The sequence below is a fragment of the Cervus elaphus genome, chromosome X, assembly GCF_910594005.1.
Source record: "Cervus elaphus chromosome X, mCerEla1.1, whole genome shotgun sequence".
Lineage (NCBI taxonomy): Eukaryota > Metazoa > Chordata > Mammalia > Artiodactyla > Cervidae > Cervus > Cervus elaphus.
Window position 1 is genome coordinate 134,518,156 of NC_057848.1, and position 25,921 is coordinate 134,544,076.

At 41.5% G+C, this 25,921-nt stretch overlaps 1 protein-coding gene across 5 annotated transcripts in view; it reads right to left on the bottom strand.

Moving 5' to 3' along the window:
• Positions 1-23,204, bottom strand: part of USP9X (ubiquitin specific peptidase 9 X-linked) — a 115,159-nt gene extending 91,955 nt beyond the window's left edge. For 3 of the 5 annotated variants that reach the window (XM_043897837.1, XM_043897838.1, XM_043897835.1), the window contains exon 1: positions 22,060-22,705. The gene's annotated coding sequence lies outside the window, so the exon portion shown is untranslated. Of the gene's footprint in view, positions 1-22,059; positions 22,706-23,073 lie in introns of those variants that run through there. The other 2 variants (XM_043897836.1, XM_043897839.1) reach the window with 2 other exon arrangements.
• Between the last annotated feature and the right edge of the window lie 2,717 nt (positions 23,205-25,921).

Sequence of the window (25,921 nt, forward strand, 5' to 3'; positions counted from 1 at the left end):
TACAGCAATCAGCCATTTTTAGTGGAGACTAGCATTTGCAGGTGATGCCAACAGAGGGAGACAGTTTGAGAGGGAGATCATCACAAAGCCTCGCTAAAACCACTGTTGTCCCAGGATGGCTGGGTGTGTAACTAAAGCTGCGCCCGCTGAAGAGCAAAAGCGCAGGCTGAACAATGCAGGGAAAACAGACTTCTTTAAAGTAGTCTAGCCAGTCAGTAGACAAATAGGTGAGCAAATAACAAGGCCCTGGGGATGGGGGTACTGGGGACTCAGTATACAAATTTGCTGCATTATATGAAAGGTCCGATTTTCACGATAAATAAAATTACAAGATATGCAAAGAAACAGGAAAGTGTGCCCCATACACTGGGGGTGGGGAAAAGAAGGCAAGCAAAAACCAAACAACTTGGTAAGTATGTTTGGGACTTCCCTGACAGTCCAGTGGTTAAGATGGAGGGCATGAGTTCAATCCCCGGTCAGGGAACTAAGCTCCCACATGTGGAGTGACACTGCCAAAAAACAGACTTCAACCTCGCCCCACCCCCCCACCCCCACTTTCAATAATAGATAGAACTAAGCAAAAGGTCAACAAATAAAGACTTTAACAACTACACATCAACTAAGTCATAGAGACATCTATAGAACACTCTACCCAACAGCAGAATATATAGTCTTCTTGAGTATACATGCTAGACTGTAGTCAGTCTCAAGATATTTAAGGACAGAAAGTTAAGTCTATTCTCTGAACACAGTGGGATAAAATTAGAATTTAGCCAAAGGGAATTTTGGATATTCACAAATATGTGAAAATTAAATAGATTAATTTTGGCATGATAATCATTCAAACCACTTACTAGCTCCTCAGCTCATTTTCCCGGTATAAAATCCTGCCACATACAAATAATAAAAATTCTGAATTCTCCTTAAAGATAAAATAAAACTAAGGTAAGATTTTGTCACTGAAATATACTTTAACATTTTTTTCTTGGTTAATGTGTATATAAAATACAAAAAACTTAGGCACACAAAATGGTTAGACTAATGCACAGCACTTACCTTAAGAAATAAAAGCATTACGAGTCCTTATAATCACTGATTTTTAAGACTGTCCAGCCCTACAAACAACAGGTATTCAAACATATACACCCAAAACATTAATGAAAACTTAGGGAGTATTGGAAAGATTAATAGTCGTTAAGTACAATCTATATTTAACTATTTCAAATCAATGATACAAAGAGATGGGGAGGAAAGCGAGAAATTAGGAAAACAGTATGGAATTAGCGTAGAAAAAGAATGAACCAAAAAGGAAATGAGGGAAGCAATGGGGCAGGAGTGACAAACAGTTAACATCTACTGAGCAGTTACTACGCATCAGGTATCATTTAAAAGTTTTGACCTATTAACCCATTTAATACTCAATCTCAAGAATTAAGTACTCATTATTATTACCATTTTACAGATGGAAAAATGAGGCACATAAAGAGGTAATCTGACTAAAATGAAATAACAAATAGGGGACAAAGCTAGCAAATTAAATTTCAAATCTAGATACCCTGGTGCCAACAGTTTTGCTCATCTCCCTGCTATGCTACAAGTGCTATTCCTATTTCAGCGCTATAGGAGGAAAGACCATAGAGGGGATAAATAGAAGGACTTCATCAATTCTATTAAGTGTGTTAGTCAACCACTTTTGTTAAAGATCTCAAACTTATTGTGCCAGAGGCAGTGTGGTATACAAAAGCAATTCTCTGGCCAGAAATATATGAACTTAAATTTCTACTCTGGTACGTAACTATGTGATCTTGGGCAAAATTCCCAAACCTCTTTGGGACTTGGTCTCCTCACCTGAGGAGGACACAAGGCTACAGTTGTGATGATTAAATGAGGTAATGATTATCTTTACATGTCAGAGGTGTCCAGTTAAGCATTAGTTCCCTTTCTTCTCAAATAATATTTCATTGGAGGGGGGACACTTCAGAGACAACTATTTTGTTAACTAAGTACTGCGGATGGAACATGTCCGAGGGTTTGGGAGTGAAAAACACTTGGTAAATATGAAGTCTGGGAGGGGGCGGGGGGAGATGTGTTCTGTTACAAAACATGTACAGGTATACCTTGGAGATGCTGTGGGTTCAGTTCCAGACCACCACAATAAAACAAATATCACAAAGCGAGTCACATGAATTTTCTGGTTTCCCAGTACACACAAAAATCATGTTTACAGTATACTGTAGTCTACTCAGTGTGCAACAGCATCATGTCTAAAAACACAATGTACACGCCTTAATTTTAAAATACTTTATTACTAAAAATGCTAACCATCACCGTAGTCTTCAGCAAGTCATAATCTTCTTGCAACAGTAAAAAAGATTACTGATCACAGACACCATAATAAATAATGAAAAAATCTCAAATATTGCGAGAATTATCAAAATGTGACCGAGACACAAAGTAAGCAAATGCTGTTGGAAAAATGGCACCAACAGACTTGCTCGATGCAGGGTTGCCACAAACCTTCAATTTGCAAAAAAAACCCATCTGTCAAGATCATTAAGCAAAACACAGTGTAAGGTAGTTTTTTTGTACTGAGATTTACCTCACTGGAAATACCAGTAAACACACCTGAAAATCATGTTAGCTCATAAGCAATTTTCCCCTCAAAATGCTAATATTTTGTACCAAGTAATGGCAGCTGAATAATGCAGCCTGAGGATGGCATAAAGGTCTGGGCTGGAAAGCCATCATCCTCCATTTTTCTTGGCTCAGTCTGGCCATATGCTGCTCTGTCCTGGAAGTACATACACTGTTCCCTCTAGTCTGTACATTTTCATTTTATCTCAGTCTTGTTCCTAACACAGTAACCTCCCCATTCCCTATATGGAAGGGTTACCTTTAAAAAAATAAAGAAGTCTATATTTACCATACTTCGTCAGGAATTTAGGATCTTTTAAACTGTGCTGTTTATTTTACTGAAATTTTTCTTGTTTTTGTTGCTGCTCTAACTACAAGATTACACAGCTTCTGAGCGATCAGTTTGCTCTCAACCCTATTTTCCCCGTAAGTCCTGTTACTTTGTGGTGCATGATTTTGCAGAACATGGTTTTTTAGCAATTGCAATATAATAGATACACATGGAACAGATCATATTTAACCTCCAAGCATCTATTTCTCATCTATTTCAGAGATTCCTGAAACACTTTAATGGAAGAATGATTTTGAAGTGCCATGCGCAAAGGCAGCACTCAACAAATAGTAATGTTTTAACAAACGCTGGTTATTTCTCCCTTGAAATGCTAGTTCAATTATTATGCACACTTGACAATTAATTCTGAACTTTCCTGGGCTCCCTATGAATATGATCTCTGGATCAGTCCAGAGGAAAAGTATTCTCCCAACTGTAAATTACCAGGATTCTGTGTTCCTGATATACATATCATAACTGTGCAGGTTGAACTTAATTAATAAAATGAACCGCCTCAACAATGTTAAAATGGTTGCTTTTATTATTCTGTTAACATTAACACAGAAATCCCGTATTTCAAAAATTTGCCCTACTTTTCTGAAAAGTCTCAAATCAAATCTTACCATCTGTAAGACAATTCATAACACAGCATTCCTATCAGAATTTGTGCTGGCTCTAAAGAAAATGTTACAAGAGGAAAACTAAGGAAACCAGTAACCAGACATAGGTTACTTACTGTGTAACACTCAGTAATTTCTATCTTTTGAGTAAAATAATGAACAAGTGAACTGCCCCTTTAAGTATAAATATATTTTTCACTTAGTAAATAGGGAAATAACCTGGTAAACATGGAATTGGAGCCCCAGTTCCAGTCATGTGACTCCAAGCATCAGATTTCCATCAATAATATACTAAGCTGGCTCAAGTTTGCCAAATCTGGTTCTACCTTAACAGTATTTAAAAAAAAAAAACTAAATTACTTTCTATTTTAAGGCTGCTTAAATATGTGCATAAATGAAATTAGAATTCAACTCCTTATGCTTACTGCTCTACTACAAAACAAGTTTACAAACTAAATACAAACAAAACTATTAATATTAATAATACGTGACAGATGGCAGCATGTTGCTGACTGTTCGGGCATAGGTTCCTTTGAGCGCTGCATGGCTATCTTACTACCATCACGGACCACGCGGGAGATACAGCTTTCCTACTTAAACTACTCCATCACTCGGTCTCTATACAGGATTTGCTGTGACATCACTTTTCCTTCACACCAACACATCATTTGTGTGTTAGGTCTGCTTCTGTTGCTCTCATCTGACAAACTGTACAGTTGAACGTTATTACATTCAAAACACAAAGCGAACATTAAGTGCTGAAATGGTGTGGCAGTTCTTGACTCGTAAGACAGTCATCCAGGTACCCAAAAACACATACACTAATATTTAATATCATAAAAATGAAAAAGACTTGTTGTAAAAAGAAAATACTTCTTCTAAATTGAGCAGAAAAAGGGCACCATAGAGATACTTGTTTTAAGGCTAGAACCTTGCAGGGCATCAGGGAGAGGTGCTTAAACACTACGAAGATTTGGAAACTGCTCCAATTGTAGGAATTTCTACATTTACATTTTCCCTTGAAGGTTTTCAGTTATAACACTGTAAAGCTCACTGCTCTCAGCAAGGTCTCTTTTTTTATTGAGTCTAAGGTCTATTTCCCTTGTCACTGACACCTACTGCTTACAGTTCTGCCCACTGAAACAAAAGTTAATAATATTCACCACTTTCTAAATTATAATCCTTCAAAACACGGGGATTTATACTGTACACAAACTCAAATCACTTCTCAAAAAAAGATATACTTTTCCTTAAATATTCCTTTATTAAATCCTTAAAAAAGAGTGCGAGGTCTCAATAAATGTTAGTCCCTAAACAAATCAATCTACTCATAAAAAGCAAGTGAGCAACACTGACTTAAAATATTAGACACGGTGCCATATCAAATATCACAGAACATATGCCCACTTATCAGTCTACTCTTTGTTAAAAGACAGGTTACGATAAACAACTCAAAGCTATTCATTAACAACTCCTACCAATCTTTATCAAAATTAGTTAACACTTGGCTTCCCTGGCGGCTCAGATGGTAAAGAATTTGCCTGCAATGCTAGAGACCCAGGTTTGATCCCGGAGTCAGAAAGATCCCCTGGGGAAGGAAATGGCTACCTACTCCAGTATTCTTGCCTGGGAAATTGCGTAGACAAAGGAGACTTGCCGGCTGGCAGAGTGGACACAAGTTGAGGGAGTGACACTTTCACTTAAAAGTTACTAATCCCATCATGACTATGTTGATCCAACAAATTGAAAAGAGACCTCATTTCATTTAGTCATTTTATACAAGGCAGATAGATTGCCAATAATTACCATTTTCAATGTGCATTCAGTAGGTAAGGACTCTTTTCGCCTGAATCTTCACGAGACTAAACCACAAATGTAAAGAATTTGAAAAACCAAGAATTTGAAATTCCTTCTCGTCAATGAGACTATCGTCACTACATCTGAGGTTACATATAATAAATTTTTAATAAGTCTTGAGATATAGTTCTACTGTATTTAGTTTATTTAGAGTTGTACAGCTATCACCAAAATCAGTTTTAGAATATTTATCACCCCAAAAAGAAACCCCATACTATTAGTGGCAATCACCCCCATTCCCTCCTGCTTCACCCCTAGCCCAAAATTAATTGATACTCTTTGTCTTTATAGATTTGCCTGTTCTGAATACTTCTTATAAATGGTACCATACAACATGGAGTCTTGTGACTGGCTTCTTTCACTCACCACGACTGTTTTCAGGCTCATCCAAGTTTTACCATGTATCATTTCTCTTTGCTGCTGAAAAATATTCCATTGTATGTTACACGTTTTATTTATGTATTCATTAGTTGGACACTGCATTATTCTATAATATGGTTTTATACATGTAGACTCCACTGAGAGAGATAAGAAAAAAGCTATCCTTTCAAGTTTGCATTACTGTGTACAATTAATCCTAAAGGTTCAAAATAACATTCTTGCAGTATACCATGAAGGCTAATACTCAAATCAAAAGAGGAAGCTACATAAAGTCACTGAACATGGAAACATTAAAAAGTTTAAAACATTCTAATACCAATTATGGCACCTCCCTCGCTTAGTATACTGAGACCTTTAAAAAAGAGGCCAGAGGTTAGCAATATTTTTGACAGATCACAAATGAAATAAGAAGCATAAGTGCTAAAGGCAAGGGAACCTCAGCTTTAAAATGAGAGGCTGCTTGCTAAGGGCCCTTTAGCTACATTTTATGCCTACGTGCTGTTGGCAAAAGAAGGCCAAATTAATAACAAGGGGAATGCTAATGGAACTCATTTAGTCAGACATTATACAGTGCAGTGGCTAAAAATATAGAATGAAGACAAACTGCCTCAGTTATTTACTAGGTGTCCAAATCGGACAAGTTCCTTCACATCTGTATCTTGGTTTCCTTACATATAAAATGAGGATAATAGTAGCTATCTTTTCAAGTTGCTGTAAGAATATAAAGAAATTTTATGCATATATATAGGTGCTATGTGTGTGTGTGTGTGCAGTCGTGTTTGACTCTCTGTGACCCCATGGACTGTAGCCCACCAGGATTCTTTGTCCATGGAATTTTCCAGGCAAGAATACTGAAGTGGGTTGTCATCTCCTCCTCCAGGGGATCTTCCCAATTCAGGGATCAAACTCTCATCTTCTGTACTGGCAGAAACTGGCAGGCAGATTCTTTACCGCTGAGCCACCAGGGAAGCCCAAGGATGAGTAGCAGGCCAACCCAATAAACGTGTGCAGGGACAGAGGAACCTAAGGCAATGTAGTTCAGAGTAACAAAAGACCAGCACCGACTACCAAATAAGGCTGATGGCATGCATAACTGGGCAGCATCCACAACCGTGGTTCTCCCCCTCTGTCATCAGATGTAATATAGATATATTTTTTGGCCATGCCACGGCATGCAGGATTTTAGTTTCCCTGACCAGGGATCAAATCTGTGCCCTGTGCAGTGGAAGCACAGAGTCTTAACCACCAGACCGCCAGGGAAGTCCCTAGATGCAAAATTATAACAAAGAAAATTTGGTCTATACAAAAAGTTCACTGGTGGTAAAACATGCAGTCTTATTAAAACAAATCAGTAGTGTTAAGGGTATGCAAGAGTTATCTCTACCCCTGCCTATTCCTTAAAGTATGTTTATATAGGTGAAATCTTGTTAAATAAAGGCAGGGTGAAATAAAATATCTATGAGAAAGATAACTTGTTTTATCTTGGTGACATTACTGAATAGCAACTCTGTGCCAGACCCTGAAAAGATAGACTAATAAACAACACACAGTTTCTGCCCTTCAGGAATTCACTAGTCTAGCTCCCTCCCCACTAAAGGAACAGACAGCAAGCAAATTCTTTAAAATGTATTTCATAACTGAATTTCACACACACAAAAAAACAATAGCCAACCTGGGCTTCTCTGGTGGCTCAGTGGTAAAGAACCCACCTACAATGCAGGAGACTCAGGAGATGCAGGTTCGATCCCTGGGTTCAGAAGGTCCCCTGGAGAAGGGTATGGCAACCCCACTCCAGTATTGTTGCCTGGGAAAACCCATGGACAGAGGAGCCTGGTGGGCTGCAGCCCGTGGGGTCACAAAGAGTTGGACATGATCGAAGCAGATGAGCATGCACACAAGCTTAGCGACATTAGGATGCATTAAGAATAAAAGTCCTGGACAGTCCTGAACAAACGGAGAATGGAATAAGCTTCCTGGTTTATAGCTTTTATGATAACAAACAAACTTTTTTTTTAATGTTTTTACATTTTGCCCGTCCTTCACCCATTTCTCCCATCCTACTCCCTACCTCTGGTAATCACTAATCTGTTCCCAATATCAGTGAACTTCAATTCGTTTAAGATTCCACATACAAGAGAAATTATAAGGTTTCTGCCTTTCTGACCTATTTCACTTAGCACATTGCCCACAAAGTCCATCTGTGTCGTCACAAATGACAAAATTCCATTCTTCTTTATGGCCAAATAGTATATACAAACATACCACAATTATATTTTGGCTATTGCAAATAATGCTGCAATAAACATGGGGGTGTATACATCTTTACAAGCTAGTGTTTTCATTTTCTTAGGAAAAATACCAGAAGTAGAATTGATGCATCATATTGTAGTTCCTGTTTGTAATTTGAGGAACCTCCATACCATTTCCCACAGCAGCTGCACCAATGTACACCCCACCAACACTGCACACTCCTTTTTCTCCAAAACCTCACCAACACTTGTTATTTCTTGTCGTCTCGGTTTATTTCTAAAGGTCGTATTTTAATTGGAAGTATTCAATCTCTCACGTGCAAATGTATTTCCAGACATATTCTAAAGCCATAAAATGCACAATTATGTTTTAAATTATCACAGGAATGTTTATCCTCTTTGTCACTACTAGATCAATTACTAGTTCATCTTAAAGAATCTCTTATTTCAGAGAATTCAGTGAACTAGTGATTTTGAGCAGCAAAACAGTGTGTGTGTGTGGGGGGGGGTGGCTGTGCTGTATCTTCACTGCTGTGAAGGTTTTCTCTAGTCTCATTGTGGGGGTTTCTCTTTTTTTTGGGGGGGAGGTTCTCTTGTATTGGCTCCAGGGGGTGTGGACTTCAGGACTTCTGGCTCCTGGGCTCCAGAGCACAGGCTCAATAGCTGCGGTGCACGGGGCTTACCTACCCCGTGGCATGTAAGATCTTCCCAGACCAGGGATCGAACGCATGTCTCCTGCATTAGCAGGCAGACTACTTGACCACTGAGCCACCAGGGAAGCCCTTGCAAGAGACTTAAGTCATCAACTGGCCAAGCTTCAATTTTACAGGTAAGAAAGAGTTAAATGGACCAATAAATAAGAGTTTAAAAGACCAATAAGCATATGGAAAAAAGTTCTATCATCATTAAACACGGGCAAATAGATACTGAAGCCACAATTAGATATTTCTAAATCTCCACCCAAATGGCCAAACTTAAAAGGACCAACAATGCTAAGTGCTAAGGAAGAACATCAACTACACTGATGGTAGGATTCTAAACTAGTACAAATACTTGAGAAATCGATTTGGCAGTATTTACTAAAGTTAAACACATATATACCCTACAATCCAGCAATTTCACTTCTGGGTGTATACCAAAGAGACCATCAAAAGACATATACTGGACTTCCCAGGCAGTCCAATGGTTAAGACCCTGTGCTGCCAATGCAGAGGACACGGGTTTGATCCCTGGTCAGGGAACGAAGATCCCAGATGCTGCACCACAAGGCCAAAAAATAGAAAGTAAACCTATATAGCAGGGAAGCCACTCAAAGATAATATCAAACTTCCCTTGGGAGTCTAACGCACTGGTTTTCAAAGTGTGGTCCACTAAGAGCCTTTCAGTAGATCTAACGGATCAAAATTGTTTTCACAAATAATATGACATTATTTGCCATTTTCACTGTCATTCTCTCTCGAGTATACAGTGGAGTTCTTCCAGAGTCTATATGATGTACAAATTGAAGAAAGTAGTAGACAGAGACTCCATCTTTTTTCTTTTTAATTAAGTCAGATATGAAATTTTGCAAAAACATTTTAAAAATGTCACTTTTAATTTCTGTTTTGGAAGTTATTTTACATGTAAGTATTATTTACATTAACATGAAATGAATTTTATTTTCAAACACACACAAAGTTTTTAAGTGTCTCTGTTTTAGTTTCTAATACAGTAAGCATCGATGGACAGAACTCCACATAAACAAAAGCTCCTTGGGGTCCTCAATAATTATAAATGGGTCCTGAGATCAGTAAGTTTAAGAATGACTGGCCTACTGATAAACAATAAAAACGATAAGCTTCTTTTGCCACTTAAAGTGATGAAAAAAAAAAAACCAACCCCAAGGTTATCAACATTTTCTCTGAAACCATCTGTGCCAGACAAAAATCACTGCTACTATATTTATCTGCATACTTTCTTAAAGCTTAATCTAGACTTCAGATGCGGAGAAGGCAATGGCACCCCACTCCAGTACTCTCGCCTGGAAAATCCCATGGACGGAGGAGCCTGGTGGGCTGCAGTCCATGGGGTCGCAAAGAGTCAGACACGACTGAGCGACTTCACTTTCACTTTTCACTTTCATGCATTGGAGAAGGAAATGGCAACCCACTCCAGTGTTCTTGCCTGGAGAATCCCAGGGACGGGGGAGCCTGGTGGGCTGCCGTCTATGGAGTCGCACAGAGTCGGACACGACTGAAGCGACTTAGCAAAAGCAGCAGCAGACTTCAGATGAAAACTTAACCAAACTTTTAAGCTGCTCTGCTAGCCAAGAAATTATACCTCTGGCTAAATTCACACTGTAAGCTGTTGGGCAAGTACAATTAACCCACAGGATACTAAATAAAATAAAACCCTCCACACACACACAACCAAAAACAAGGGTGAGGAAAAATTCAAATTATCTCTCCCTACTTGTCAATCCCATGCTAACTAATAGGCTTAGGCCTATTAACTGTTAACAAAAAAAACTTTTCCGATGTTCCTTTACTTGAAAATGTCTCTTCTGTAAGACTGCAGTTTTTTCCACATCTCTAGGGATACAGATAAAATTCACTAACTTAAAAGAAATAAATAAAGTTCCTTAAGTCATCTCTTATCCAACACCTTGGTTTTACAGGTAAGTGTAGTGAGGACTCAGAAGGTTAGTTAAGTGATTTAACATATAGAGGGGGATACTCAACGACAACAGCCCTTCTGACTCCAAATCTAGTACACTTTCACTGACTATGTCATTTTCATTTCAAATATGAAAATTTTTTTAAAACAAAAAACTCTCCAAAATAGGAGTCAGTGGGGTTATTGCAACTATTTAAACAATAACATTATTCATCTATTTTGTGTATCAAATCTATTTAAAAAGCTGTAAAATATCACCTATACAAATCATGGAGAGCCTACAGTTAACACTTAACTGGATGCCAGTCAGATTCTAGTCCCCTACATGTTGAGGGAAAGGGTTGGTTATATATATATAAAAAGGCATGTGCTTTGAGAATCCACTGTTTAAGTAGTGGAGCCACAATGAGAAAGTCATTCTATAATACAGATTCCTTTCTCCTGATGACCTTTCAATAGATCTGAACAGAAAGAAGCTCTCAGTGGAGAGAGTGGGGGAAAAAAGAGTTTAAAGGGAAGATAATAAAGGTTTTTAGCTATGTACTGTTTTTTAAAGGCTTTCCAGGTGGCGCTAGTGGTAAAGAACCTGTCTCTCAATGCAGGAGAAATAAAGAGACATGGGTTCAATCCCTGGGTTGGGAAGATCCCCCTGGCGGAGGAAATGGCAACCCACTCCAGTATTCTTGCCTGGAAAATTACACGGACAGATGAGCCTGGCAGTCTACAGTCCATAGGGTAGCAGAGTCAGACACGACTGAAGCGACTTATCACGCACTCCATTCAGTGACACAGAAGCCAAAGCATCATCCTCATATGAGTGAAGTCTCAAGTACCTCCTTCCCTTACTCCACTCCCCCTAAACCACTCTTTTATCTTCAGCCGTGCGTGCGTACATGCATGCTCACTCACTCAGTTGTGTCTGACTCTGTGACTCCATGGATTGTAGCCCGCCAGGCTCCTCGGTCCACAGGATTCTCCAGGCGAAAATACTGGAGTGGGTTGCCACTTTCTTCTCCAGGGGATCTTCCCGATCTAGGGATTGAACCCAGGTCTCCTGCACTGCAGGCAAATTCTTTACCGACTGAGCTACGAGGGAGAAAATAAATACTACTTCCTACTATAGAGAATCAGAAAATAGTTCATTAAGGTGGCTTGTGAGCTAGGTGGCAGGCTAGCCACAAAGGAGAGATAGAGTTCCAAAAGTACAGCCACGGGAACTGCAAAGACTAGAGCATCCACATCAACCATGAATAGTTTGGTTAGGTGGGAGAAGAAGTAACCTCTGAAAAGTAGATGGCAATTACATCAAAATGACCTATTTGGGTAAAGCTGGTAAGAGTTTTGAGCAGTATTTGGGAAGAGAGAAGGAAGAGAAATGGAGGTACTTGAAGAACCTGATTTTTGTGGCTGTGTGGATGAACAAAAGGCTCCCCAGGTGGCGCAATGGTAAAGAATCCGCCTGCCAATGACACAAGAGCCGATCCCTAGATTGGGAAGCTCCCCTGGAGTAGGAAGTGGTAACCCACTCCAGTATGCTTGCCCATGGGCAGAGGAGCCTGGCAGGCTACAGTCCCTAGGGTTGCAAAGGAGTCGGTCATGACTGAGCTACTAAACAGCAACGACAGATGAACAGAAGCCAAAGAATCTTTCCATTAGTCTCCTTTCACTGACATGATTCTTCTTCCCATGGTGCACTGAGGATAACTAAGGTGATCCTGGTGTACTGTGCGTGTGTTCAGTTGTGTCTGACCCCGTGCAATCCCATGGACTGCAGCGTGCCAAGCTCCTCTGTCCATGGGATTTTCCAGTAGAAGCAATTCAAGATAGCTGACAGGTAGCTCTGATAATGACATTCATTATAAGACAGAGACTCCATTGGGCTTCTCCAAACCTCAGCCCAGACTCACAGTGTCTCTCACCCCAGTTCAGCATGTTTCAAGTTAAAAACTCTCAAGAATTTTGGATAACTATATCGTACACTTGATACTAATACTGTATGTCAATTACATTCAACAACAACAAAAAGAATTTTGGTAACTGATTGATATCTGTGTACAGGGAACACGGTAAACGTTTATACACAGGTTAAATATAAGAAAACGAGACTTTCTGTAGTCATTTCCACAAGAGTCCGGGCAAACGCTGTCTAGTCAGTACCCTCCTTTCATACATAATGCATTCCTGAAAATATGACAGAAGTCAAATCTTTCAAAGCCAAACAACAGATTGACATGTTTTTAGAGGTGTTTCCAACTTTGTCAGAGTAAAGGAAAGTATTATAAAATCCCTAATTACACTTCACCTTTCACATATAAGCTTTATTACATACTTACCATACTTAATTTCCTATTTTGTTCTAATTATTTCATTCACCACTGAACAAAGTCAACCAACATAACCAATGAGCAGAACCTAATCCAGTTAAGGTTAAAGATTCATATCCCCAATCAGTTCCTTGCCTCAAAGACATTAGGTTTGAGCCCCAAGCTGATGCACTTTTGTTTTCCTACTCATTTTTGAAGGGGCAAAATACAATTGAACTTGCAAATTAACATACAAGACAGTACTGTACAAATATAGCGTAACTGCCGAAACAGAACTGTTCTCAGACAGGCACTGCTGCTGCTGCTAAGTCGCTTCAGTCATGTCCGACTCTGTGTGACCCCATAGACGGCAGCCCACCAGGCTACCACCATGCAATAAAAAGACATTTGCTTCATTTCAGCTAATGGACAGAAGTCTGAACGCGACTTAAAGAAGGGAGGTTACTTCCCTGGTGGTCCAGTGGTTAAGAATCTACCTTCCAATGCAGGGGATGTGGGTTCAATCCCTGATCAGGTAATTAAGATTTCACATAATTCGGGGCAACTAAGCCCATGCACCACGACCAGAGACGCCCTTGTACCACTAAGGAAAAGTCCATGTACCACAACAAAGACCCAGTACAGCTCCCCCCACCAAAAAAGAAAAAAAGAAGGGAGGTTAATACATAGTGTGTTAAAGTACTGAGTATACAAAAATCTTATATATTACCGTTGAGGACTAACATGTTTCAATGGAAAAAAATACAGAAACAGGAAGCAGAGCTCAAAGTTCTTGGAAGAAATTCACTCTACACACACACACACACACACACACACACACACACACACACACACACACACACACACACACACACACACACACACACACACACACACACACACACACACACACACACACACACACACACACACACACACACACAATTAGACTATTAACTCTTACCTCCTTTCCCAGTCCACAGCACAGTTTAAAGGGTGGGGCGGGGGGGAGGAGGAAATAGACTGGAACCAGGACTGACAAAAGTGAAAATAAACATTGAGAAAGTGAGATAGCTTAAGGAAAAAAAAAAAATTTAATTCAAAACAGTCTGGGACCTTTTTAGTGTATATGCGAACCATCCTTAAACTTCAATAGCCACCAAAGAAGAAAAGCAAGAAATACCTAAAATGAAACAGGCCAAAAATAGTTAAATTATACTCCCGATGTTACTCCCACTAGCAAAGAACAGAAAGCCCCTAAAAGGGGGATTGAAGAAAAGGCAAGCGAAGTGGGGACTCACACAAGGTGTACCAAGAATCCTGAGACAAACGAACAGAGGGCAGGGAAAAGAAAGTTTTAAACAGCAGGAAAGTTGGAAAATCATATTAAAATCAATTTCATGATTTTTGAGCAATATTTACCAAAGCAGCATCTTAAAAAGGAGCAGCAGAGTGAGGAGGGACCCAAAACAGCGTCTTCTAGGATGAACGAACAGCACACTCTGAAGTCCTGAGGCAGAAGTGGAGGCAGGACAGGAGCAAACACGACTTAATAAACTGATCATGTGACGAGAACCTTTAACACACAGCTAATAGCAAGGTTGCTTCTACATGACGGCATTATCAGGGGGTGGAGTCTGTGTGTTTTGCTCCTTGCTTTCCTTCTCTTATGCTACCCAAACTTTTAAACAGAATAGAAAACAGTAATTTCATAATCAGATAATTTTTAAAAAAGCACATAACATCTTTAGAAAGCTTTCCATCAAATAATAAATTGGTTTTAAGTATTTAAAAGCAAGTTTTGGGGTTTTGAAAAATTCATTTAAACAGAATATTATCCCCTCAGAAATCAAATTAATGAATATTTTGATAATGAACCTTTCCAATTTAGCTTTCCTTTAACATGAGTATCAAACACCACTGCACTGCTTTTAAAATGGTGCTCTTTGCCCCCAGACTCCAGTTCTAAAGGGTTTGTGAAAATTAATTTTTAAACTCCCTCCAACCAGTATGTATAATGGGGACAACTCTGTTTTGTTCACCTTGTGTATCTGTTACCTGGTATAACACTACACAACAGGCATTTAACGTGTAATCACTGAATTTAAAGTACAAAGCAAAACAAAACAAAAAATATTCAAAATTAGACAAAGCGATTAACCTGAAGAGAATTAGGATATGCTGGATTTCATCTCTAAACCAGTAATTCTCCAAGAGTAGTTCCATGCTTGGGAGTTGTTAGAAATGCATGTTCTCGGGCCCCATTCCATACTTACTAAATCAAACTCTGGAGGCAGGACCCAGCAATCTGTTTTAACAAGCCCTCCAGGTTTGAGAACCAATGCTCCATACCAGGGCTGCCAAACTACAATCACAGATGAAACCTAGCCTCCTGTTTTTGTACAGCCCACAAACTTGAGAATGGATTTCACACAGGGTCAACCTGATGGCAGAGCATATGAACTTTAAACTCCCAATAGGCAAAATACTGCATTGTTAGTCTTCCCCCCATTCTATGCCTCTCATTAGACCAAAATTACAATTAATTGTACTCAATTATCATTAAAGTTTAAATTTTATCAACAAAAAATTTACCTAATAGCTTTGATTTTGCCTCTTAGAATGCAAAAACTGAAGTCTATAATATTTACAATCTGGCCCTTTACAAGAAACAACTCAGGCAGTGTTATCACGGAGAGGCCAAATCTTTCTACACTACCTAGGCAGAACATGCGGAGAAGGAAATGGCAACCCACTCCAGTGTTCTTACCTGGAGAATCCCAGGGACGGGGGAGCCTGGTGGGCTGCACAGTCCGACACGACTGAAGAGACTTAGCAGCAGCAGGCAGAACATGGGTCTAATACCACATAATTTCCTTATCCAAGTTAAACAGGGTAGACTTACTTAGAAGTTCTAAGTAGCCAGCTGAAAGAAAAGACCAGAACACAGAGAGGAAACCAACCACCTAAACTTACAACTCTTAATAATCACCAAAGTCAGTATGAAGGAAATGGACATTAATAAATTGACAGGAAAAAGAGGTTTCTCCTACTCCTTTTCTTTCTAAATTTTCTTCTCTTCCCACTTCATAGGCTCTGTAGCAGAGGATCGGATCCAAGACAACCAGCCCAAAGCCGTCCCAAGGAAAACAATTCTTCGGTAATGGTTGGCCAATTAGTCTAAAGTGTTCAAAGCGTACATGATTGATCAGTTACAGAAAAGATAAATAGAAAGGGGCCATAATATGATACATCAATTTTGTATAGGCCATTCTAGACATCAGGAGTCAAACATTCCCCCAAATTTTGCCATTCAGGCAGTCAAAGTTATTGTTTACAATCTTGGGGGGAGGTTTCTTTTTGTTTTGGAGGGTTGGTTTGTTCTTGGCCACACGGTGGGCCATGTGGGATCTTATAGTTCCCCAACAGGGATGGAACCCATGCCCCCTGCAATGGAGGCACAGAGTTTTAACCACAGGACCACCAGGGAAGTCCCAGTAAACAATGTCATTCTATGTGTTCTGTAATACACAAAGGTGAAGGACAGAATCTCTGACCTTATTTATCCATTATTAAGAAGAGATTTTAAGTGTGAATTTTGAATGACTACAAAGGTTATGGAATCCAAAGAATTCAGTAGTTAACATGGCTTGTTAGATATGGAAATAGCTTCACACAGAAGCTAGTCTATGCACACTATCTTAGTGAAGTTACTTAGTTTGTTGAGCCATGTTCCACACCTGAAAAACAAGGAGTTTGACTAGATCCTTCCAGGACTGCTCATCATAAAAGGATTATTTGGTCAAGTTAAGTGACTCCAAGTAATAAAGAGAATGGGGGGGCGGGGTGGGGGGAAACGCGCACACAAAGAAATAGAGGAATCATACTAAGAAAATGAACTAAATGTCCAACAAATAATTATTGAAAGTCTACGTGCCAGGCATATGTCAACGACTTAGGATCTTGAATCTGATCAGATAGATGCCACCAACCCAGAAAGAATCTGAACTAATAAAATTAATCAAAGCATCTGAACAAAATAAGACCAAAAAATACAAGCAGTGCAGAGATAACTGACAGAACATCAATGGTAAAATAACAGTTGACACCAGAGTATGTAGTAGTTACTGGCCCAAAATTAAAAGCATCCTAAATACGGCTATTTCTAAAACCAATACTGAAAGAATACATGTCCGCTGTACTTGACATTTGGGCTCACCGGAGAAGGCTGGCATTCATAGGGAAATTCTATTTAATTTACTTAAAAAGAATAAACGGTAAAAGGCAAGTTCCACTGGCTTGAACCATAACTAAGCATATTTCTTGCATGCGTGCGTGCTCAGTCACTTCAGTCGTGTCTGACTCTATGTGACCCCATGGACTGTAGCCCGCCAGGCTCCTCTGTTCACGGGACTTCCCAGGCAAGAATATGGAGTGGCTTACCATGCCCTCCTCCAGGGGATCTTCCTGACCCAGGGATCAAACTCATGTCTCCTGCATTGCAGGCGAATTCTTTACTGCTGAGCCACCAGAGAAGCCCCAGCGGATTTCTTACAACAACTTAACTAAGGCCCCTTCTATGAAGCACAATAAGGAATAACAAAATTAGAGCTAGGAAGGACTCTTTTAGAGACCAGCTAGTCCAATGGCCCTCATTTCATATAACAAAAGCTTCCAAACAGTAATCTCTAGAACAGTGCCTGGCACGTGGTAGATGCCAAATAAATATTTGATGAAAAGAAAACTAATGCCTTAACAGGTATTAATAATGTTAGTATTAAAGTTGAAACTCTAACTCTAAGGAGATGCTCAGTAAGAGATAAAAAATAAAAATGTGTTAACTCAGAATCTCATTTTCCCTTTTTCTAAAATACATTGCCAAAAAACAACCTAGCTGCTCATCAGAATCATATTCTTAGTCTTTAAATGCCAGTTGCTACCTCAAATCTACTCAATTATAATCTCCAGAGAGTAAGACCCAAGCAAATACATTTTGAAAAAGCTGCACAGGTGATTCTGATACACAGCTCAACTAGAAAATTGTTAGACAGTGACTGTAGAACTGGAAACCCACCAGCTATGAAATGCATGTAGAGAGAGAGTGCGTGTGCTGGGGCCCAAAAGACTAGCATGGGCACATTTGAAGAAAAAAATTTATGTAACGTATCTCATCTTAACAGTATGCCTTTTCACACCATATTCCTTAAAAGCATATTACATTGATCATTACTTTATATGCAAGAGTAATAACAATGATAAATTCAAACTCCAATATCAGACCTTTCGTGATATTTTTTTCCCTCATGATGGACCCTACAGCATAGAAAATAGGAAGCCAGTGATCATTAAAGTGACAGATCTGTGACAAATCGTGTGACACCTTAAGGATGCTCACAGACTCTGTATTAGCAGCCTTCTCATATAGAATTTAGCACAATGGACCAAGGGAATTAAGAGAAATACCAAATAAAGGTGTTATTGCTATTTCATTCATCCCATAAAATTATCAACCAATACTGCAAAAAAAAAAAAGCAAAATAAAACCCTTCATTTTGAAAACCTTTTTGTGAAAATTACACCGATTTTAAACTAAGCTAAGTAAAACTCAAGAGTTCTCAAATTGAGGTAACAGAAATTCACATGATACTAAATGTTCACTTATGGGATGATTTAAATAAATTGCTGGGAAAGAAATGTCTGATGTTGCATCTTTTAGAAATCTTAAGTTGCCTTACGTTATTTTAGTCATAAACAGATCCACCAACTAAACGATCAACCTGAACGTGTTGGGAAACATATGGAAGGGGAAGGAAGAACCTATTTGCAGCAGAGTTTTAGCATTTCCCTTAGTCAATCAAGATATTTCTGAAATTGCGGACCATTGTATTTTTATTAAAATTTTAATCTAAAGCCTCTCTGGTACAGGAAACAAAAGTCCCATTAAAAAAAAATAATTGGCGTCATTTTATTAACAAGGCAGAGTAGTCGAAGCACCACTACTTGAACCTAACAGACCTTAGCCCTTTGTTTAATGGAAATAATATTTAATATCCACATATGGTGTCAAATGGAGTGTTTAACACAGTCCTGGCACATAATTCAACAAATGACAACTGTTGTGATAATGGAAAACAGTTAAGGAAGAAAAAACTATCTTATTTATCCACTAGAAAGTTCAGTAAGAACATGCTACCAGCAATAACAGTGGTTTTTCAACCCTGACAGCGTGACAATCACCCACAATCCTTTTAAAAGACACCTCTGCCCAGGGCCCATATCAGACCAATTAATAAGTCTTTGGGAGCAGGACCCAGGCATTAGTTTTTGTTTTGTTTTTAAAAACAAAAAACTTCCCTAAGTGATTCTAATGTACAGTCAGGGTTGAGGTCCAACGCATTAAACCTTTTCTAAACATTGTTAGACTCCATGTTAAAATTAGAAGAGAATTTAGCAATAAATACAATACCTTTCGAAGATACAGCTCCTCAAAGAACTACATAGAAACTAAAACCCCATTTTCCAAATTCTGGGGGAAAATATCTCAAGATTCAGAAAACATACCACCACTAAGAAAAATATAATGCAGGCTAAATAAAAGCATTACACTGTTTAAAATTTAAAAAAAAAAAAAAAAACCCAACTAGCTCCACAACCACAGAATAAAATTCCCCTACCCCTGTTAATTGTCCAAAACATTTATAAGAGAACTAATCCTTTAAAACAACTTTCTTTAACCTGATTTAAATAAAGTTTGGTTGCAATATAAAAATTCTGAAAGTACAAAAATTGTTATGAAACAAACAATAAGCTTACGAAACAATGAGCTAAAAGAATGCTTGCTGTGCCCAACTAATCAAGAACTTGAGGACTAGCAAATTCATGAGAAAAATCCATTTTCAAAAACGAAGCAGCATTATTAATATCATATCAGAAGAATTATCTTTAAGGAGGCATGCATAAAATATCTCGTTTTCTTGAGATATCAAAAAATTTATTTCAAAAGCCTGGGTAAAAAAAAAGATCTAAAGTAAATCCTCCTGAAGCATTTTCATCGATAAACATTTTCATCGATAAAACAAGAAAACTACGTAACACCAAGGGATTCCAGAAATTTGATGAAAGGCAACACTTGCCCTTCAAAGTTACTTTCTTAGGAATTTAGATTCTCAGATTCTAGATTCATAGATTCTTGTATGGTTTTTGCTGCTATTTAATCCCTCCAGAAATTTTCTCTCTCAGAAACTACCAAGGTCAGCAAACAAAAGAAACGGCAAGAGAACATTAACATAACAGGTTAAGAATTACAAATTGTGTTCTTGCAAAAAATATAGGGAACAGGGTAGAGGAAAAAAAGCATGTATAGTTCAAAAGGATCATTTTTAAATGAGAAAACAAAACATAATAAGCTATCATAAACATTTTGAGTTCGCCCTTGGTGTATCAATTCCAAATGTTTTTCACTCTAATCCAAGCGCTGTACAAGTATGACAAAGCACATGGGTTATCAAATTGAGAATGTTGACATCTTTGTACATTTAATGCGTAAATCTTTCAGAACTATGAAGGCATTTGGTAAAACCAAAATGGCAGCCCACCGAATCAGTACACCAGTAAGATCTAAAGAAGAGTTTGTAGTCTCTATTTTTAAGTTCAAGTGTACGGATTAACAAAGCCCAGCGAGTCACGGTTAAGGAGTCCTTACCATATAATCACTAAGAATGGATAATGCGCTCCAAAAGAGGTTAAGTACCTGCTAAAAAGTTTCTTTAATCAAAGACTCCCAAATTCTTCCTCAAAAGTTAAGGTTTACCAATGTTAGGCAGATTCAGGGGGACTCGAGGGTTTCCAGGTCAGAGAAAGCTGCAAAAGTCTTTTCCCTCGCCTCGAAATGAAGCGTGACTATTTAACCATGAACCCGCTCAGTTACATTCAAAGATAATCTGAAGAAATTACACACACCTGTAAACTGCACGACGGAAAACCCAATTAACATTTTAGCTATGGAACTTCCAAATAATAACAAGCTTAATTTAAGCAGATTCTGTTGAAGAGTTTAAAAATCCCCGGGTAAGTTCCAGTCGCCCCAGAAATCCATACAAATACTGCAAAACACGTATACACCTGCTCCCTAACTCTTGAATATTTCACAATGAATGAAAAATATACCATTTCTCAAATCCGAAGCCTCACGTCACAAGAATCCGAAGGTTTTATCATTAACCAACTCGCACATGCTAGTACTTTTTTTTTTTCTTGCAGAAACAGTTAAAAATATAAAGGTGGTGGGTCCAAGCTCGCTGGGAAGCGATTTCTGCATCAAAACATCTTCCGCAGCTTTAGCCCTCCGTAAATGAGGGAGGTGGAGGAGGCCGATAACCCGGCTCCGGCTCCCAGACCCCAGGGCCCAGGAGAAGCTGCGGGTTATCACGGGAGGGTGGGGGGGAGGTGGACAAGTCGGCGGGCCCGATAGCCAGGCGTAGCCGAGGCCTAGCTCTACGGCTCCAAATCACTCCACCTCAGTAATGGCGTTTGGTGTCAAGTGGAACGAGACCGGGAAAGAGAGCGATTGCGAGCCCGCCGAGCGCCGGGCTGCAAGCCCCGAGGCCTGGGGGCGAGGAGCCCCCGGCGCCGACCTGGCCGTGGGCTGCGGATGCGGGGGCTGCACGCCGCGCCCGGAGACTCCCTCCTCCGACTCGGCCCCAGACAGGACGGGAAGGGGAGGAGGGGGGAGGGACAGAGCCGTCAGCCATTTTCCCTTACAGTCCAAAACACACAGACACGCTCCCGGGACGCCGGCTCGGAGTGGAACGGGGACCCGCGCCCCCACCAGCGCCGCGCGCTCCCGCCCCGCCCGAGGCCCAGGACCGGGACCGGGACCGGGAAGCCCCCGGCCCGGCCTGCGGTCGCGGCGAGAAAAACCGCGCACACGCACACCCCCTAGCCCTCCTCCCCTCCCCTCCCCTCCCCTCCCCTCGATCCAGCTGTTGGCCCCGGAAAAGCGCGTCGTCCCGGCGCTGCTGGCTACTCACCGCACGACACAGGCGTCTTAAGAAGCAAGACACGCGGAGGCGACAATCAAGGCTCAGTCCCGGGACAAGGCCGACCCTGGGTGCATCCCAGGCCCAACGGTGACGGGCGACAAAGTGTGTCGAAGGACCGTAGGCGTAGGGACCGGGGAGCTGCACAGGGGCACCGGAATTCGCTGCTCGCCGCGCCCGCCTTGCAGCAGAGGTGGCCGCGGCCGCCTCCTCCTCCCCCTCCCTCCTCAGCCGGCGGCGGGCCTCTTCCCCCTTCTCGCCTCGGGCTGAGGCTCTTTCTGAGCGCAGACGGGCTCCGGGCGGTGCGTTTCTCCTGCGTCACCTCCTCCTGCTCCTCCTCCCGCAGTGGCGGCTTCACCTTCTACTGGTCGCCGCCTCTGTCCCCGCTCCGGGCCTGCTCACTCTGCTGCGGCTTGCTCCTAGCACCCGGCGCCCAGCGAAGCACCGGGCGCAGAAGAAGCCGCCTCCCGCGAGGCCTGTGAGCTGAGCGATACGGGGAGGGGCTCCGCGCGGCAGAGGCCCGGACGGGCCGGGTGCAGGGAGGTTGCGGCTCCGGCGGCGGCGGAGACTAGCTTCCGCAGCCGCGGATGCCCGTCCTCTTCAATATGGCGGATCCGGCAAACCAAAAAAAAAAAAAAAAAAACCGCTCGGCCAGTGGCGGCGGCGGTAGCGGTGGCAGCAGCAGTGGCGGCGGCGGAGGCAGCAGCGCGACGGCGCAGACTCCTACAAGCCCCAGCCCCGCCCAGACCCGAGGTTCCCCGCCCTCGCCAAGCCCCGCCCCTCACGGGGCCAGCCCCTGAGCCCTCCTCCTCCTTCACCCCACCCCCCTTCTCGCTCAGCGGCTCCTTCTCTCCCTTTTCTCCCCCGTCCAGCCGGGGCGGTCTTCCGTCTGGGAAGAATGGCTCCCGCCTCGGGAAAAGCCGGGCCAGGCGAAAGACCCTCGGAATTCGAGGAGCCGGGCTGGGGGAAGGGAGGAAAATGCGGTCAAGATTTCTCAAACAGTACCGTTTATTTCGGTCGGGCCCTCCAGGGTTGTACTACGGCCAGGAACTGTTCCATGCCCCTCGCCTCCGGGGCGGTGTGAGGGCAGAAGTGGCAGGATGGGCAGAAGCGGGGACGGGGAGACCCGAAAGGCTCTGGCACGCCGGAGAAGGAACTGGGATGTCAGGATTGGCAGGGTGCGTGGACAGGACAGAGTTAACCGCGCAAGCCACAGTCGCGTCGCTCACAGTTTGACTCGGGCCGCTTGTTTTTGTTCCATTGTGAACCGAGGCCCCGCCGCCGAGTGCCCGGATGATGACGTCACCACTCCCCCCCTTTTCCGGGATTGTGGGGGGAGGGGCGGCGAATTCCGAGACCGCGCGCTGGGCGGTCGCGCTCGCAGTGGTTGGGGGGGGGGGTCCCAGTGGCACAGCTGACCCTCGACACGTGTGAGCCGGCCAGGCCCACGGGGCGGGTACCTTGCGAGGGCCGTGGTGCGAGATGCCAAGGGCCAGCCACCTGCTCCTTGCCGATAGGGAGAAGGTGTGGCTATCTCCTGTGATGGCAGGGGGGAGTTGGGAGTGGGGGCCCTCTCCCCAATCTTAGAAGCAGGTGCTCTGAGAAGTTCATTCAGGTGATCCTGCAGCACCTGTGCCAGAAAGCATTTGGGCTCCTTCACAGCCTGACCTAGACCTGCCACCCTTTGGAGCCTTGAAACATCAAAGAGAACACTGTTAGGTGCCACTGGTGGCATAGCGAATGTGCCAAGATTAGCCTCATACCAAATCATCGGCACAATTCAGTGTTAGAACCCGGAAGGGCCTTACGAACCTATGTCATCCATGTCATGCATTATTTTCTACTTTTGTTTATAGTCCAACGTGAAGCCTATCAGGCTAAACTCAAATAAATGGAGTGCAAGGAAAATACAGCCTGTCTTGAATGCCCAGAACAAGAGAAAAGAAATGCAGCTCCTAATTTAAGCACAGATACTCTGGACGTAAAAAACGCTGTGGACACCAAATTGTATGCAAAAGTAGAGCAAAACCCTAGAAAATAAAATTACGTTTTGTGTAGAACAGGGTTGGATTTAGTGGCTACAATTAAGTTCCTTTTTAATAAACGCTTGTTAAGATGGACTTCAAACTAGGATGACACTAGGAGAGCATAATGTTATTAGTACGTTAAATTTTCAGGGCTTCCCTGGTGGTCCGTTGGTTAAGAATCCGTCTCCCAATGCAGTGGACACCGGTCCAAGCCCTGATCCGAGAAGATGCCGCATGCTAGGAGGCAGCTAATCCGTGAGCCACAGCTACGGAGCCCGAGTGCCCTAGAGCATGTGCTCCACAGCAAGAGAAGTCACCCCAGTGAGAAGCCCAGGCAGGGCAACTAGAGAGAAGCCCCCGTTTTCTGCTGCTAGAGAAAACCCATGCCCAGCAATGAAGACCTAGTGCAGGGTAAAACAAATATTAAAAATAACTTTTAACTATTTCCGTATACAGTAGTAAACTACACAGTTTCACCATAAAAATCATCCAATAAAGTGTCCAAGACACAAAATTCATAGGCCTAATAACTGACACCACATTTAATCTTATTTTTATAATTATTTCCATGAATGGATTGTCTTCCACTAGTGTATGAGCTCCTAAAGAGTAGACTGCCATCCACGTACACTCCGAAGTGAATGGTTGTTTTATTTAACCCTCAGAACCGCATGAGATAGGCAGAACATTTATTACTATTGATGTTAGATAACAAAAAGGATAAGTGATTCTTACAAGGTCACCAGACAGGACTGGTAAATGTTTACCCCTATCAAAACTGCACCTTTGGGACTTCCCCGGTGAGGAAGACTCCAAGCTCACAATGCACGGGGTCTGAGTTTGATCCCCGGTCAGGGAACTAGATCCCACATGTTGCAGCTAAGAGCTCGAAAGTTACGACTAAGACCCAGCACAGCCAGCTAAATAATACTTAAAATAAAAAAATTTAAAAATGCATCTTTAAAAGGATGTCACTGATTCTGTTCAACATTGTACATGTGGCTCAAACCAAGGAAAGAAAAAGAACTACAAGGCATTCAGGTAAGAAAAGAAGAATTAAACTATTATTTGCAGATGACATAATCTTATATGTAAAAAATCCTGGTGAATCCACTATAAAAAATTATTAGAGGGGCTTTCCTGGTGGTCCAGAGGTTAAGAATCCTCTTGCCAATGCAGGGGACACGGGTTCAATCCCTGGTCCAGGGATGACCTCACATGCCACAGAGCAGCTAAGTACGTGCGCCACAGCTACTGAGCACACACTCTAGTGCCTACGAGCAGTACCTACTGAAGCCCATGCATCCGAGAGCCCATGAGCCGCAACAACGAAGTCACTGCAATGAGAAACCCATGCACCACAGCTAGAGTTAGCCCCCGTCTGCCAAAATCAGAGAGAGCTTGGGTGCAGCAATGAAGACCCAGTGCAGAAAGAAAAAAAACTATTAGAGCTAATAAATGAGTTTAGCAAGATTGCCGTATATAAGGTCAATATTTTAAAACTCAATTCTATTTTTATATGCCAGCAATCAACAGTCTGAAGATGAAATTAAGAAAACAATTCTACTTCCAATAGTATCAAAAAGAATAAAATACTAATGAATGAATTTAAGTAAAGGACAAGATTGGTATACTGAAAACTACAAAACGTCATTCAAAAATTAAAGACCAAAAGAAACGGAAAAACAGCCATTGTTCAACAATTAGAAGATTTAATATTGTTAAGATAGGAGTACTCCCCAAATATATCTACAGAGTCAACCCACTCCTTACCAAAATCCCAGCTGGCTTTTTTGCAATATGCACAATGAAAAGATGCTTAACAT